This window comes from Acomys minous (assembly GCF_964271855.1).
Source record: "Acomys minous genome assembly, chromosome: 7".
NCBI classification, from domain to species: Eukaryota; Metazoa; Chordata; class Mammalia; order Rodentia; family Muridae; genus Acomys; species Acomys minous.
Genome location: NC_140488.1, coordinates 8,007,791 through 8,022,251, shown reverse-complemented (window position 1 = coordinate 8,022,251; position 14,461 = coordinate 8,007,791). Strand labels below are relative to the sequence as shown.

General features: G+C 48.1%; 1 pseudogene across 1 annotated transcript; it reads right to left on the bottom strand.

Annotated features, from left to right (window-relative positions):
* Positions 1-12,301: 12,301 nt before the first annotated feature.
* LOC311601947 (melanoma-associated antigen 10-like) lies at positions 12,302-13,581 on the bottom strand (annotated as a pseudogene). Its single transcript has 2 exons — positions 13,554-13,581; positions 12,302-12,922 (listed from the first exon to the last, which is right to left on the bottom strand). The product of its transcript is annotated as a melanoma-associated antigen 10-like (transcript).
* Positions 13,582-14,461: the final 880 nt, after the last annotated feature.

Below are 14,461 nucleotides of genomic sequence, written 5' to 3'. Positions count from 1 at the left end.
AACCATTAGGGACACCATTGGATCAGGCTCATCCTGAGGACCTCTAAAGAGGGCAGGGGCAAGGGTCCATAACAGCTGGCCCAGAAAGAAGTCAAAAAGGAGTGTTAGGGGATGGGCCAGGGCTGAATGGAGAAGGAGTCTATGAGAAAACTTGGAAGTAAGGATAGGGTGCCCTGCAGCAGGAGGACTGGTGCTGGTCTTGTGGGTGGGGTTGTGACTGCTGAGGTCAATAGTGGTGGGCGGGGCTTGTATGCTAGGGTGGAAGGTTGGGTGGATCTGGACCTAGTAAGAGCTGGAGAAGGAAACTTTGTGCCCTTGGGAACAGGCACTAGCTGTGGGCCATGGGTGGGGGAGGGGCGGTGTTCTGGAGTACTAACAGCTAAGGGGGGGAGGTAGGCTGACTCAGGCAGGGGTGTGAGGGCCAACCTGCATCTGCATGGGGTCCAGCCCACCTGATTACTAGGGAAGCCGGAAGTGGTGAGGTGTTGGGGCCTGGCTATGGATCCTGCAGCATGGAGGTAAGGGACTGTCAGGGTGGGAGGCTAGGTGATCATTTACAAAATAGGGCTGGGCACTGGATGTTGACCTGAGAGGACGGAGGGTCACCCTAAGAGCAGGACAGGGCTGTGTAGGTGTATACTAGTGTGGGGTTGTGAGAGCTGACTGAAGAGTGGTGGGCTGAGCTCTCTTACTGATGCAGGGCTTGATTGAGGTCTTGCTTTTCACTGAGTGCTGGATTGTGTTAGTGTAACTTTTGGTCCCTACTTAATGTTGCCCAGAACCACTGAAGGAGAAGAGGGCCCAGGGCTGTTTCTGCTGTGGCAGTTGTTGTGGGCTGGGCTGTGTGAGTGGTGAGATAAGTGAGCAGGGAATGCAGAGCACCAGGCCAAGGCTATGATGTGAGTGGTTACTTTCTTAGGAGGGGGCAGAAGGCTGAATCCTCACTTGACCTTCATTTGGCAGAGAACACCTGTAGCAGTGGGGCACTGTGACCTGCTGAGATAGAGTAGTGGGTGGGGGCTGTGGTTGCAAAGGTCAGGGAAGGGCAGTGGGTTTCAACCTTCCTAATGCTGTGACTCTTTAACACAGTCCTTCATGTATTTTCTTGCTATTTCACAACTGGAATTTTTCCATTGTTACAAATGGAACCGCAACATACATAGCTGGTATGTGGGTCACGACCCACGGGTTGAGAATCCTGTCTGTGGCGGGAAGTATTGTACATTCTCAGGAAGAAGACGTGAGTGCTGAGTGAAGGGGCTGTAGATGTGTGTCTGGGGGGCCGGGACAGAAGCTGTCTCTGCTGGGGTAGCTTGTGCTGGAGGTGTTGTGAGTGGGGCTGTGATGACTTAGGTAGTAGTGGAAGGCGGGGCTTGATGCTTAGGTGCAGCTGAGGCTGATGATGTAGGCATAGTGGGCAGAGCTTGCAAGCCAAGGTAGGGGGGTTTGAGCAGTGACAGGTCGGCCTTCTGTCTTGCTAGCTGATGGACATGTTGAGGGCTGGGTGAAGTGTAAAGCATTGGCAAAACTACTGAATGCAGTGGAGAGGAGGGAGCCTGTTTGTATGACCTGCAGCAACTCTTGTGGGTGGGGCTGTGAGTGCTTTCCTAGGTGGGCTGGATTTGAATTGGATATTCCCAGGAAGGGCCAATCATCTTACCTATCACCTGTTTGGAATGCATATTAAGTGTTCACGAATCCAGCTCTGGTTATCTGAAGTAGGCATGTTTGGAGTTACTAACAATGTTATGTCCAAATTTTGAGAGACTCTGAACAGACCAACAAAGAGCCCAGTCCAAGTGCAGTGGCAAGGTTGTGTTTATATTGCAGGTTGGAACCCAGGACACACCTCCAATGCGCTGATGCTGCAGGTGCAGGGAAGTGGCCTGGATTCTCAATGGAGAGGGGTTTGTTATAGGTTTTAGACAAAGAAATGGGTTCTACTGTATATGATTGGATGACATCTGGGCAGAAAAGCTGCAAGCAGAGAGCTACAAGACTTAGAGTTTCATGGTTGGGTAATAGGTGTAGGGGCAAGTTGACCTATAGAAAATATTGGCTGAGGCAGTCATGGGGGCATTAGGAACCCTGGCCTGGCCTTTCCTAATTGGTTGTTTCTATGTGCCAGACCCCCTGCTGCTCAGCTTGACCAGCAGAGGGTGTATTTGGACTTTCCCAAGGTGAGCTGATTGTGTGGCCAGTGAACATTTTTTCTGTTTAGGCTAGTGTGTGCTTAGTCTGGAATCTGGGTTCAGCCCTTGCCTAGGTTGAAGACAAAATGGAGTTTCCTTTGCAAAATGGAGTCTCTTTTTCAAAAGGGAGTTTGTTTGGTCCTTACAAACCAGATAGTTTAGACTGAGTGTTTTATTTTACATTTTAACCTGTTTGTGTGTGTCTGCAGATGCAGGCAGATACCCTTAAAAGCTTATTCAGTATTTGTCAGGTAAGCCATTCAGTTGTAGAATAATATAGTTTTCCGTATCCTAGATGACATTAAACAGGAATCTATAAAAACCCAACATCTATAGGAACTCAGAAAATGCTGACACCAGGTTGTTTCAGTTTTCTTTAGGGATTTTTTTTATTAATTTATTCTTGGTACATCTCAATGTTTATCCCATGCCTTGTATCCTCCCATTCTTCCCTCCCTCCCATGTTCCCCTTATTCCCCTCCCCTATGACTGTTCCTGAGGGGGATTACCTCCCCCTCTACATGCTCAAAGGTTATCAAGTCTCTTCTTGGTAACCTGCTGTCCTTTCTCTGAGTGCCACCAGGTCTTCCCCTCCAGGGGACATGGTCAAATAGGAGGCACCAGAGTATGTGAGAGAGTCATATCCCACTCTCCACTCTACTGTGGAGAATGTTCTGACCATTGGCTAGATCTGGGTAGGGGTTTAAAGTTTATGGCCTGTATTGTCCTTGGCTGGTTCCTTAGTTTGAGTGGGACCCCTGGGCCCAAATCTGCCTATCATAATGTTCTACTTGTTGGTTTCTAGGACCCTCTGGATCCTTCTACTTTGACATTCTCCCATGCTTCTCTCATTTAGATTCCCAATAGGATGTCCTCTCCTCTCTCCCAGTTTCCTGGTAAGTGAAGGCTTTCCTGGGACATGCCCCTTGGGCTAATATGCAGATATAAGTGAGTATATACCATTTGAGTCTTTCTGCTTCTGGGATAACTCACTCATTATGATCATTTCTAGCTCTACTGTCAAGAGAACAAAGCAATAACCTACAGACTGGGAAAAGATCTTCACCAACCCTACATTTGACAAAGGTCTAATATCCAAAATATATAAAGAACTCAAGCAATTAAACACCACCAAACCAAATAACCCAAATGAGAAGTAGGGCTTGGAACTAAACAGAGAATTCTCAACAGAGGATTATCAAATGGCTGAGAAACACATGAAGAAATGCTAAACCTTCTTAATCATCAGGGAAATGCAAATCAAAACAACTCTGAGGTTCCATCTTATACCCATCAGAATGGCTAAGATCAAAAATTCAAGGGACACCACATGCTGGCGAGGATGTGGGGAGAGAGGAAGACTCCTTCATTGCTGGTGGGAATGCAAACTAGTACAGCCACTTTGGAAATCTATCTGGTGCTATCTCAGAAAAATGGGAATTGGGCTTCCTCAAGACCCAGATATTCCACTCCTTGGAATATACCGAGAAGATGCTCTAGCACACAACAAGAAAATTTGGTCAACCATGTTCATAGCAGCCTTATTCATAATAGCCAGAACATGGAAACAGCCTAAGTGTCCATCAGTAGAAGAATGGATAAAGAAACTGTGGTACATATACACTATGGAATACTATTCAGCTATTGAAAACAAGGAATTGGGGAAATTTGTGGATGAATGGATTGAGCTAGAAATGATCATAATGAGTGAGTTATCCCAGAAGCAGAAAGACTCCAATGGTATATACCCTCTTTAGGGATTTTTAACAATATTCAATAAGACTACAAATCCTGTCTCAGACCCTGAGTTCAATTTCCAGCAACTAACCATGTGGTTCACAACCATCTGTAGTGAGATCTGGTGCCCTCTTCTGGCGTGCAGGCACACATGCTGTTTAAATAATAAATACATCTTTAAAAATTTTTTTCTTTAAGATCCTAAACTACAGCTTATATTTTAGCCCTTTGAAGACACATAGTGTCTTTTCTTGGGCTGTTTAGCTTTGTTTTCTCTCTTTGTCCTAGTGTCAGATGGTCTCCTGACCCAGAACAGGAATGTTCGAGGGAATTTTAAAAGAAGCATGCTTGGGTTGTGAGACTGGGTGTCTAATCCAACTCCAGAGCCAGCTCTTTAATAGACTAGTACAGCATGAAACAGTAGAATTTCAACCAAAATTCATGAAAAGAGATGGGGAAGAATATGCCATTCTCACTAAAGGAAAAGCCTACCACAGGGCATTCCAATTCAGAACATCTTTGAACAATATACAAGGGCACACACCTTTATTAAAAAAAATTAAAAAACAAAACAAACAAAAAGCAACAAAACCCGAACAAACCTGTTATTAAAGCACACGACGATGCAGACACCACAATTGTGGGAGAATTCAGTGCCCCACTCTAACCAATGGACAGATCACTGAGGCAGAAACAAAATAGAGAAATAATGAAACCAACAGATGGAATGAATCCAGTGAACCCAATGGTTATCTACAGAACTTTTCACCCAAAGCACAAAAGAATATTCTCTCTTCTTAGTGCCACATGGACCCTTCTCTAAAACTGGCAGTATGTAGTCAGTTACAAAGCAAACCATAACTTATACAAAAAATTGAAATTACCCATTGTGCTTTCTCAGATCACCATGGATTAAGATGGATCTCAACAACAGAAATAACAAAAACCCTACACAATCATGGAAAATGACCAACTCCCTCCTCAGTGACAACTGGGCCAAGGAAGAAATGAAAAAGAAATTAATGACTGTCTAAAAGTCAATGAAAATGAAGGCACAACATACCCAAGCTTATGGGACACAATGAAAGCAATACTAAGAAGAAAGTTTGTAGCACTAAGCGCCTTCATACAGAAATTGGGGAGATTCCATACTAGCTACTTAACAGCACCTCTGGAAGCTTCCACAACAAAAGAGGCTAACACACACAAGAGGAGTTGATGGCTGCAAATAATCCAACTCAAGCTGAAGTCAACACACTAGAAACAGAGGACAATACCAAGAGTGAACAGAAGCAAGGATCAGTTCTTTAAGAAAGTCACCAAGATAGACAAAAGACACACATTTAGCCAAACTAACTAAAAGGCAGAGAGAAAATATCCAAATCAACAAAATCAGAAAGGAAAAACAGAACATAACAACGGACACTGGTGAAAAAAAAAAAACAAAGACATGTAAGGTCTTACTTCAAAAAACCATAGTCTACAAAATTGGAAAATCTAAATATAATGGACATTTTTTTTGGTAGATTGGTAGATTCCAGTTACCCAATCTAAATCAAGATCAGGAAAACAAGTTAAATACCTCTTTAACCCCTAAGGAAAAGAAGCAGTCATTGAATGTCTCCCAACCAAGAGGTAAGAGGGGAAAGCCTCAGGGCCAGATGATTTTAACTCAGAATTCACTGGGACGAAGATTAAGAAATAGGCCTAAAAGGGAGACCAGGCATCATAAGGCATATCTGACCAGCTGAGGTAGAAAGAACCAGTCTGGCTACAGGAGGGTAGGGAGGGTCCTGGAATCCTGGGTTTGGACAATGAAAATATGTCAGTTCTCAGTTTGAATCTTGACACACATGACCTTTCCTCAGATGAGCTGGGTCAAATTGCTCAACTTAAGCGAGGAAAGAGGCCAGAGGGCTCAGACTGAGAGCCCTGCCCAAGGCTGTTTGTGTAATAGCAGTCCTGGGAAGGCTTTGTGAGTCCCTACCTGTTTGCTGGCCTGGAGTTTCCTTAAATAGTCCCTGGACTTCTCACCTGGATGTGTCCAGCCTGGGAACTCACAAACCTCACAGATGTCTCCAACTCAGGTCAAGTTCCTCCCCTCCATGAGATCCTAAACCCTCTCAGGAAAAGTGAGCTGGTACAGACATCTGTTGACTAAGGGGGGCCCGGAAGCAGGGTGGGGGACCGATCTTGTGTAACATGCACATGACCCAGATATGCCTATGTAAAAAAGGGTTTCCTAAAGTACACCTTATGTGCATTCATCTTACCTGATCCTCCTGACATCTTCCCTTTCCACCAGAATGAATCTGGCCAAAGACTCCACCGCCCCACCTTTCATCCTGAGGTACTTTAAGTAAGAAAGACCCTTCTTGCCTTGTGGGGTGGACACCGGGACAGAGACAATTGTGCCACCTCTTTTTCTTAGCTTCAGATAGCCACAGTCCTTGGGGGAAGGTCCAAATTTGAATCCCTTTTACCCTACAAAGATGGCCCCAACTGCTGATATGATGCAAATCCTAGGTACTAGTCATCACCACCCAGAGATACCTCACTCACTCTAACTCAAGATGCCTAAGAGAGGCCATCCACAGCAGCTTCCTCTTAGAGCTCCACAGGAAACAGAATATGGGTATAACATTTTTTTAAAGTAATCTGCATTGCCTGTAGGCCCTGCTAGCAATCAATCAACACACACACACAGGTGTTATATTTTAAAATAGCCTTAGTTAATGTGGGGCAGGGCAGATATCAATCCTCTAAACTACCTCCCATGGTGGGGCAGGCATGGGATCCCTGCCTCAATCCCATGCCATCTGCTTCCTATAACTTCTATCAAGCTACCTCGCATCCATAACACCAAATTCCTCCTAATGTTCTTCATCTGGGCCGATTTCTCCATCCACTCAGGCCATAACACCAAATTCCTCCTAATGTTCTTCATCTGAGCCGATTTCTCCATCTATACCGGTCATGTGCTTCTCCTCCATCTAACCCATGGCTGCCTTCCTCTCCTCTCCTCAAGTCTCTTTCCTTCCTCCTCTTGGCATTCCTGCCTTTTTCTTCCCAGGATTCCTCTCTCTCCTAGCCCCACCTGTCTCCTCTACCCTGCCCAGGTGGGATGGCTTTTTATTAAGAAAAAAGGTGCATCACAGAGACAGCAAGCAGTGATTAGCATCAAAATACTTCAGACCATCCCCCAACATAACAGGCTCTATGTGGTCCCTGACTTGTGGAGTTGGCTCAGTCCCATCAAGGTTAATTTCTTATTTTAAATTTTAAATGTATTAATTTATTCGGATTACAACTTAGTTGCTATCCTGTCACTTGTATCCTCCCATTACACCCTCCTGCTTTCACTCTATTCACCTCCCCTAGGTCTGATACCAAGCTGGACAAGGGCTATCAAGCCTCATCTTGGTAACCTGCTTATTCTTTCTTTGAGTGTCCTCAGGCCTCTCCACCAAGGAGAGATGGCAAAAAATGGGGCACCAGAGTCTTACTGTGCTTGCTCACCTGGATGGATGGCTGATCATGGACACCTTCTCTGCTAACCTCACATGGCTCCTTCTACTGCCTTGGTATATATACTCTTCCCTCACCAGGCAGGTTCATCCTTCTTGGGAGGAGAAAAGAGTGAACATGGAGCTCATCTGAGCACCGCTAGCATGATTCTCAAGACTGGCAAGAAGTGCAGGGGTCCACTCTTGTCCTGGGGATTCTGAAGGATGTCCTATTGACTCCTCACAAGTCCCCTGCTGACCTCCAGCAGTGACATCCATGCTTCAGGTCAAGGTCAACAATGATCCTCGCCTCAGAGGTCCCCAGAGCAGGAAGTCAGAGGTGGCATCTCTGGTCCACAGTCTTCCCCACCACCAGGCCAAGCTGACAGTAGGGAGAGCTTATTCATGTGCTGACTCAGAGGTCTCCTTGGTCCTCCTTCTGGCCCTGCTCCCTTACTTCTACGTATCTTAGGCCTTTCTCCCTGGGACAAGTCCAGCTCTTCTGTCACCTCAAGTACTGCAAGCAGAAGCAAAAATGCCTGTGGAGAGCTGCGAGGTGCCACGCCTTAATATGGCGTAGGCTTCTGCCTTCTGCCATCCCGACGGCGAGCGCTCTCGAAGATAAACAAGTTCTTATATGGCAAAAGACTGTGCAAGGGTAACTGGTGATCTGATGATGAGCAGTCCTGCTCTGACGCGGACCTATGAGGAGGTGACACATGGCATGAGCTGATTGGCCCTTGAGTTGTACTTAAGCTTGGCCCTTCCCTTCTTTGGGGCCATTCCCACTGAGCTTAATCCTGAGTAAAGATCTCGAGAAGAAGTCTGGTTGTTGGTGTCTTATTTAAACTGCACGGTGCGGCGCCGACAGATGCCCACAGGAACAACACCTAGGACCCCCGTGTCTGAGGGAGTGTGGAAGCCCTCCTGTGCTGTGTAGACCAAGAACATGGCCCCCGATTAGTGGCAGGCTGCACTACCGCTATCTAGAGCCTCTATCTAGGAAGTGATTCTCAGGTCCAACCTGTGCTGTCAGTTGGCACTTATAGCCTGGCCATCCCACCACCCCTGCCCTGGTGAACCCGAAAGGGTGGACCAGGATCTCATTCCTCTATGTCAGTGCTGAGGCATCTTCTGAGCACTCGCAACCATAATCATCACTTATAACCCTCCCCACATGTGCTGACCCTGAGGTTGCAGAAGGCAGATGAGGACGCTTTCGGAGGCGATCACTCATACGAGTCAGCCATAGTTTCCTTCACCACTGTTAAACCTATACAGAGTAGCTTGATTATCCCAGTCTGTCTGCCTGTCTGCCTGTATTGCCTGTCTGCCTGTCTGCCTGCATTGCCTGTCTGCCTGTCTGCCTGTCTGCCTGCATTGTCTGTCTGCCTGTCTGCCTGCATTGCCTGTCTGCCTGACTGCCTGTCTACCTGTCTGCCTGTCTGCCTGTCTGCCTGTCTGCCTGTCTGCCTGCAATGCATGTCCATCTGTGGGTCAGTTTCCCGGAAGCACTCAGAGCACACAACATGACTAACAGACACTTGGTCCCCTTCTCTTTCTGAAGTCCCCAAATGGCATCATGCACTGAATGCCTGGAGAAGAGTGGGATCGGCCTGCTCTTCCAAGTACACATTGGTGGAAATACCATTTGGGTGCCTTCTAGATGGGGTGGGGCTTCTGCTGTCATGTCTCAGGTCCTACATACATGCCGAATGCAAAGGCACTGTCAGGGATAACTGGACCTCTAAAAATAGCTCCTGTGTGTTTGTCTACAGTGCCCTACTGGGCAAAGGGCTGAATTCAGCAACTGAGAACCTGTTTGGCACAGGGCTCCCTCACCACAAGGGGACAGCTGTGGGGCCCTCTCTCTGCACTGTGTCTTCTGCCATCCACTCTCAAGTCTGACTCTCACCCTGGGGATGATGGGATCCTCTTTCAGGGAAACCAGACCATCTGACCAGATGATCTGAAGTGCTTGTTTCTGGACCTGAGACATCACAGTCAGCTCTCAGGCTCCTGTGCTAAACCCCAAGGAGGAGCCCCTGGGCACAGCCCTCCTGAGTGGCATGCCAACCAGGACATGAAGCAGAACTATTTGTGGCCCACCTATCCTGAGAGAGGCCCCTTCAGCCCACCCTAAGCTCTCGCCCATATACTTCAAATGTGAATCGAGTTTTTCGTCACACAGGAATCTCACAAAATGGCTCTGAGACACCCCAACCCCAAAGGTCCCTGATGAAGATGGGGATGTAGAAGCTTGGAGAGCTGCCCTTTCTTCCTCTAAGTCACATGAGATTTGTTGCCAGACCCACAGCAGGATACACTGCACTAGACTGGCAGTGGCCATGAACATGTGTTGCAGCTTCTGAGACTAAGTCTGATCTTCAGTCTTGACTAAGTCCTGGGGCCTCTTTCTTTCTGGGAACCTCTCTAATGCCTTCTATCCACAGAGGCCCCTGATCGGGAAAGGAGGGGGCTCACTGCCCCATGTTGGTAGCTGCTGGGTGCAGCTCACCAGACCATCTGTCCCAGATTAATTGAAGGTGTTGTAACCAGACCAGAGCTTCCACAGTGCACTCTCAGGACCTGTGCGTACCCTAAAAGCTGCTCACTCATCTTTTCCTCTGGGAGTGCCTAAAAATGATGTCTCTGCTGGGTTCCCCAGAAAGGAAGGAAAGGGGGTTCATCTATATAGTGTGAGGCATTTGGAGCTAGACTGACCACAGGGACGAAGCTGCGTGACTTCCACACCCCTGGTACTCAAAGAGAGACCATTAGGGTCCCTGCAAAGTGCCTACCTGAATTTAGAAAGATCAGAGTGGCTTTCCCCATTTTAGAAACCTCACAAAACGGTGTGAAGAGGGGACATTCCCAATGCTAGGATGCCTGAAAGTTCCTCATCTGGGAGGTGGAAACCTGACTGTGAACCTCCAGGTGCAGTTCCTTGAGGGGAGAGAACCACAGAGAAAGGAGGCGCAGGGAACAGCCAAGCAGCCAGAATGAAATTTCCTGAATAAACTTTACTAAATCCTCTTGCTTGTTGGACAAACGTTAAGATCTCGGTCACCACTGCACTAGAGAACTGAGCTAGAATGCTATCTTCTGGTTGGGGGGACAGATCACAGGAAGACAGTGGTGCTCTTGCCTGAGGATCTGTCTGATTACCTCCCTGTAACCTGCATAAATAGTGGGATGCAGCAGCTAGCACCTGATGCAGGAATCCTAGCACTCCTTTGGCAAGATGGCAGGAGAGGCAGGAGAATGGGCCAGAATCTCCCAGGCAGCCAGCTTGGACTGCATACTGCAGCAGCAGCAGAAGCCAGGCTCATCTTCCTGAGAGAGCAGCAGCAGAAGCCAATTAGGTACCAACACCACAAGGTGGAAGGAAGAACCAACTTGAGATATATCCTCTGGCTCCCCACCAGCACTGAGGCATGCATGAGTCCTCCCTCACACTCTCCTATACAGGGATTGAAATGTTTTTTGTCTGTTTGTTTGTTTTTTAAAAAACAAATTGGCCTGGTGCTAGAGCTTTGCTGAGCACTTCCTGGTATTGCAGGAGGAAGCTTCAATTTCTAGTACTGACATGCAGACTCACAAGCATGTGAAACACTGGTTCCATGAAATGTGGCACCCTCTTCTGTCCTCTGGGGATACCAGGGACACGTGCAGAACACTTCACATGTAGGCAACACACTAATACAGCCTAAGGAGTCATCTCTGTCTCTCCTGACTAGAGAGGTGGAAGAGGCCCTGCCAAGTGTTCTAGGCCTCACCTTCCCATGATTCTACCCTGTGTGTGTGGAGGAACACGTGCAGAGGGCAGAGGTGAACTATGCCATACACATGCTGTGTCCTCTTTAACTCTAACACCAGGAGAGGCTTCCTGTCTGCACACTTTTCCTTTCCTGTTTGGGGGTGATGGCGATACACCCTTTCTGACTGTATGTGTTATCCTAGTGTTCAGTCACCGAGGAAACCCCAGCCCGTGTCCTCCATGCCAAGTCCAGCAGCACAGCAGCTTGGAGCAATTTTCCCTTCTCCCAGCCCTAAGTCATTCACACCGCCCCAGGCCCTGTTCCTGGTTAGTTAATTCTGAGACCCATAAGGGCCTTGGTTTACTCCACCAACTTGGGGCTACTAGCTGAACGTGAGCCCTCTGCAACATTGCTGTACTTGTGCTGTGAAGGGAGTTCTCACCTGTCCTCCTGACAGGGTTGGGGCACTTGAGCGACACCATTTCCTAGAAGAGGGTGGACCAGTCTTAAGGCTGCCTGCTAACCCAGGACCTCTCACAAAGCAGCTGGTGCTCAGAAAGAGCATGCAGAAAAATTGCTTTCACCTTCCATTTGCCTTCACTGCAGTTGCCAAGAGCAGGAGACAAAAACTGAGGAAGCAATCGAGATCATTTTATTCTGTTTGTCAGAGAAAGGCCAAGGCCTTCCCCATTGCCTGGGAACGTCCACTTAGAATGCCGTGGTAGATTGATAAATAGCACAACATAGAAGGAAGTCAATCTCATTTGTTTACACAATAATACCCTTCTCCTGAAGGGAATGAACAACAGCAAGGGCATTGCTAAATCCATTTGCAGACTTAAGACATCCCAGGTTCATGCGCCTTGTAGTAAAGGTAGCAACATTCTATAACAACAAGACAACCTCAAGCCACTCAGACAGGACAGAGTAGAGGGAAGAACAGAAGAGAGTGGTTCACACAGCTCCTCCCACCCTGTGTCACATGATGGTGACGTACTTAGATGACTGACTCTGCCTGTACTGGGGTTGGATGGGAACTGCCCGTGTGGGAAGTAGAACGTGTGCAGGGCAGGGCCAGAAGGGCCATCTGCCCGGCCCTCCTGGCCTAGACCCTGTCTATCTCCTCTGTCAAAGCCTCTGCATATCTAAAGGGGTAGGCTCTGGGATCCTGCTTAAAGATGCTGGCAAAAAACTTGAGTAATTTCATCTTGGTGGTTTCGGCGTGGGCCCTTGGGCCGCATAGGAACTCAAAGGAAGGAGGATCGCTGCCTGTATTCCAGATACCCTTCCTGCACAAAATGCTCCATGATGAGACGTCTGGGCTCCCCGTACATGAAATGCTCACTGCCCTCACACAGCCCCATGTTGTTCAGTACGTGCCACAAGGCCTGCTCACTAGCACAGTTGTCCTCTATGAAGATGATGCACAGCACGATTAGTAGCAGGCCTGTCTTGGGTACGCATGGAAAACCATGCTGAGTCCCATGGTAGGTGATCCCAAGGGCAAGGGCAACAGAGTAGATGTGGTCCAGGGCGTTTCTTTCCACTATCTCTAGGCCAAAGAGCAGCCTCAAACAATCAGAGGCCTTAGAAAAGATGACAGGGTAGTATTCCTCGTAACCGCGGAGGACTATGTACAGAATCTGAGCCTTAGATGTCAGCTGCTTCGTAGTGTACTTGAGGAGAAGGAAGTGAACTACATCAATAATCTTTCTGTTGAGGACACCTTGTGAGGGAGAGTGTGGGTCAGCCAGTTTTGTTACTAGTCTGCCAGAAGACTCAACAGATGATGCCCTACTGACAGGGCCCCTGGCATAGTCAGGAGAGGAGGCTCTGAGGCCACTGGGGAGAGCCCAGCGTTATTGCCAACAGATGGATGCCCTGAGTGGGTTGCGGTGGCCTCTACCTCGCCTGCCTCAGCTCCTGTGATGTGGCCAAGATCCAGGCCCCTTGCCCTGCTTTGTGACTGAGAGCTGTCTGGGAGGTTGCTTGTGTGTCTGCTGATAGTTGGATCCATGCTGATATCCTTGGGAACACAGGAATGGACTTCCTGCAGCTCAGAGGGATGAAGACTCACAGGCCTGCAGAGGGAGAGAAAGGATGAGTTGAATCTGACACCTGTAGCCTGGGCAGCTCTCAAAACCTGCTGCAGGGTTTTGTCTGGGGGGTGCCCTATGCCCAAAGGACTCTGGTCCTGCATGAGCCTCTGAGTGCAAGGATTCTCACTGTGGCACACTCCCACACCTGGCAATATTTTACCCTGACATGATGGCTGAGCCTGGGGCAGGGACCATCAACTCCTGTGGTGGAATCTGCAGTGATGGCCACCCTGCCTGGCCTCCTCTCTGCTCTCTTACGAGTTTCCAAATTCCATCCAAAGTGCATCTTAGCTCCCGTTCCTAGAAAACCAGTTTCCTTGGCAGGAGTGGCAGCTCCCACTCAGGGTTCCCTAGGGTCAGCACAGAGCCATGCATGCTTTATGCAGTCCTCTCTCTGGGGGACAGGGCCTTCTCACATATTCATTAATGACCATGACAGCTTACCTGGTTGCCAATACTTACCCCCTCTGTCAAACACGCCTGGCTCCCTCTTGCCTCCAGCGGTACTGCATGCACCAAAGGCTCATCTTTCTGAGAGAGGAGACAGAAGTCATGATGAAGCAGCTCTGGAAATGCCTGGCAAGGGTGACTCAAGATCCAAAGGGTGCCTGCATTGGTGGCGCTTGCCTTTAGACCCAGCATTCAAGAGGAAAAGGCTGGTGGATTGTTTTGAGTTCGAGGTCATTCTGGTCCACAAAGTGAGTCAAGGACAGCCAAGGCTATACAATGAGACAGTGTCTTGAAAAATGAGAAAATAAAAAAGTCAAAACAGCAGGCCCCTGCATTTTCCTGCAGATTCTGAAGACTAGACTATCCACTCCCAGGAGCTCACCCCCAAAACCATTGCAGGAATTTAGAATGCGATGTCTATCTGTCACTCTTCCAGGAGTTTAACTACTGTTTTCAAAGCTACAAGGCCGTGTATACAAACAGCATAGTATGGCAACAATTCTTAAGGCACCTCAGAAAATGGCTCTGAGTGGCCCCTCCTACCCAGTTCAAGAATACTTGAAACCCAGCTTTAGAAACACACATCCCCTGAGGGCCTGAAATCAGAAACACCTGATTGACACTCTCCATTCCAGAAACCTGACAAAAGTGCTTCAACCACTGGGAAACAAGAGAGGACCTGTCCCCAGATATGAATTTGGACCTTCCCCCAAGGA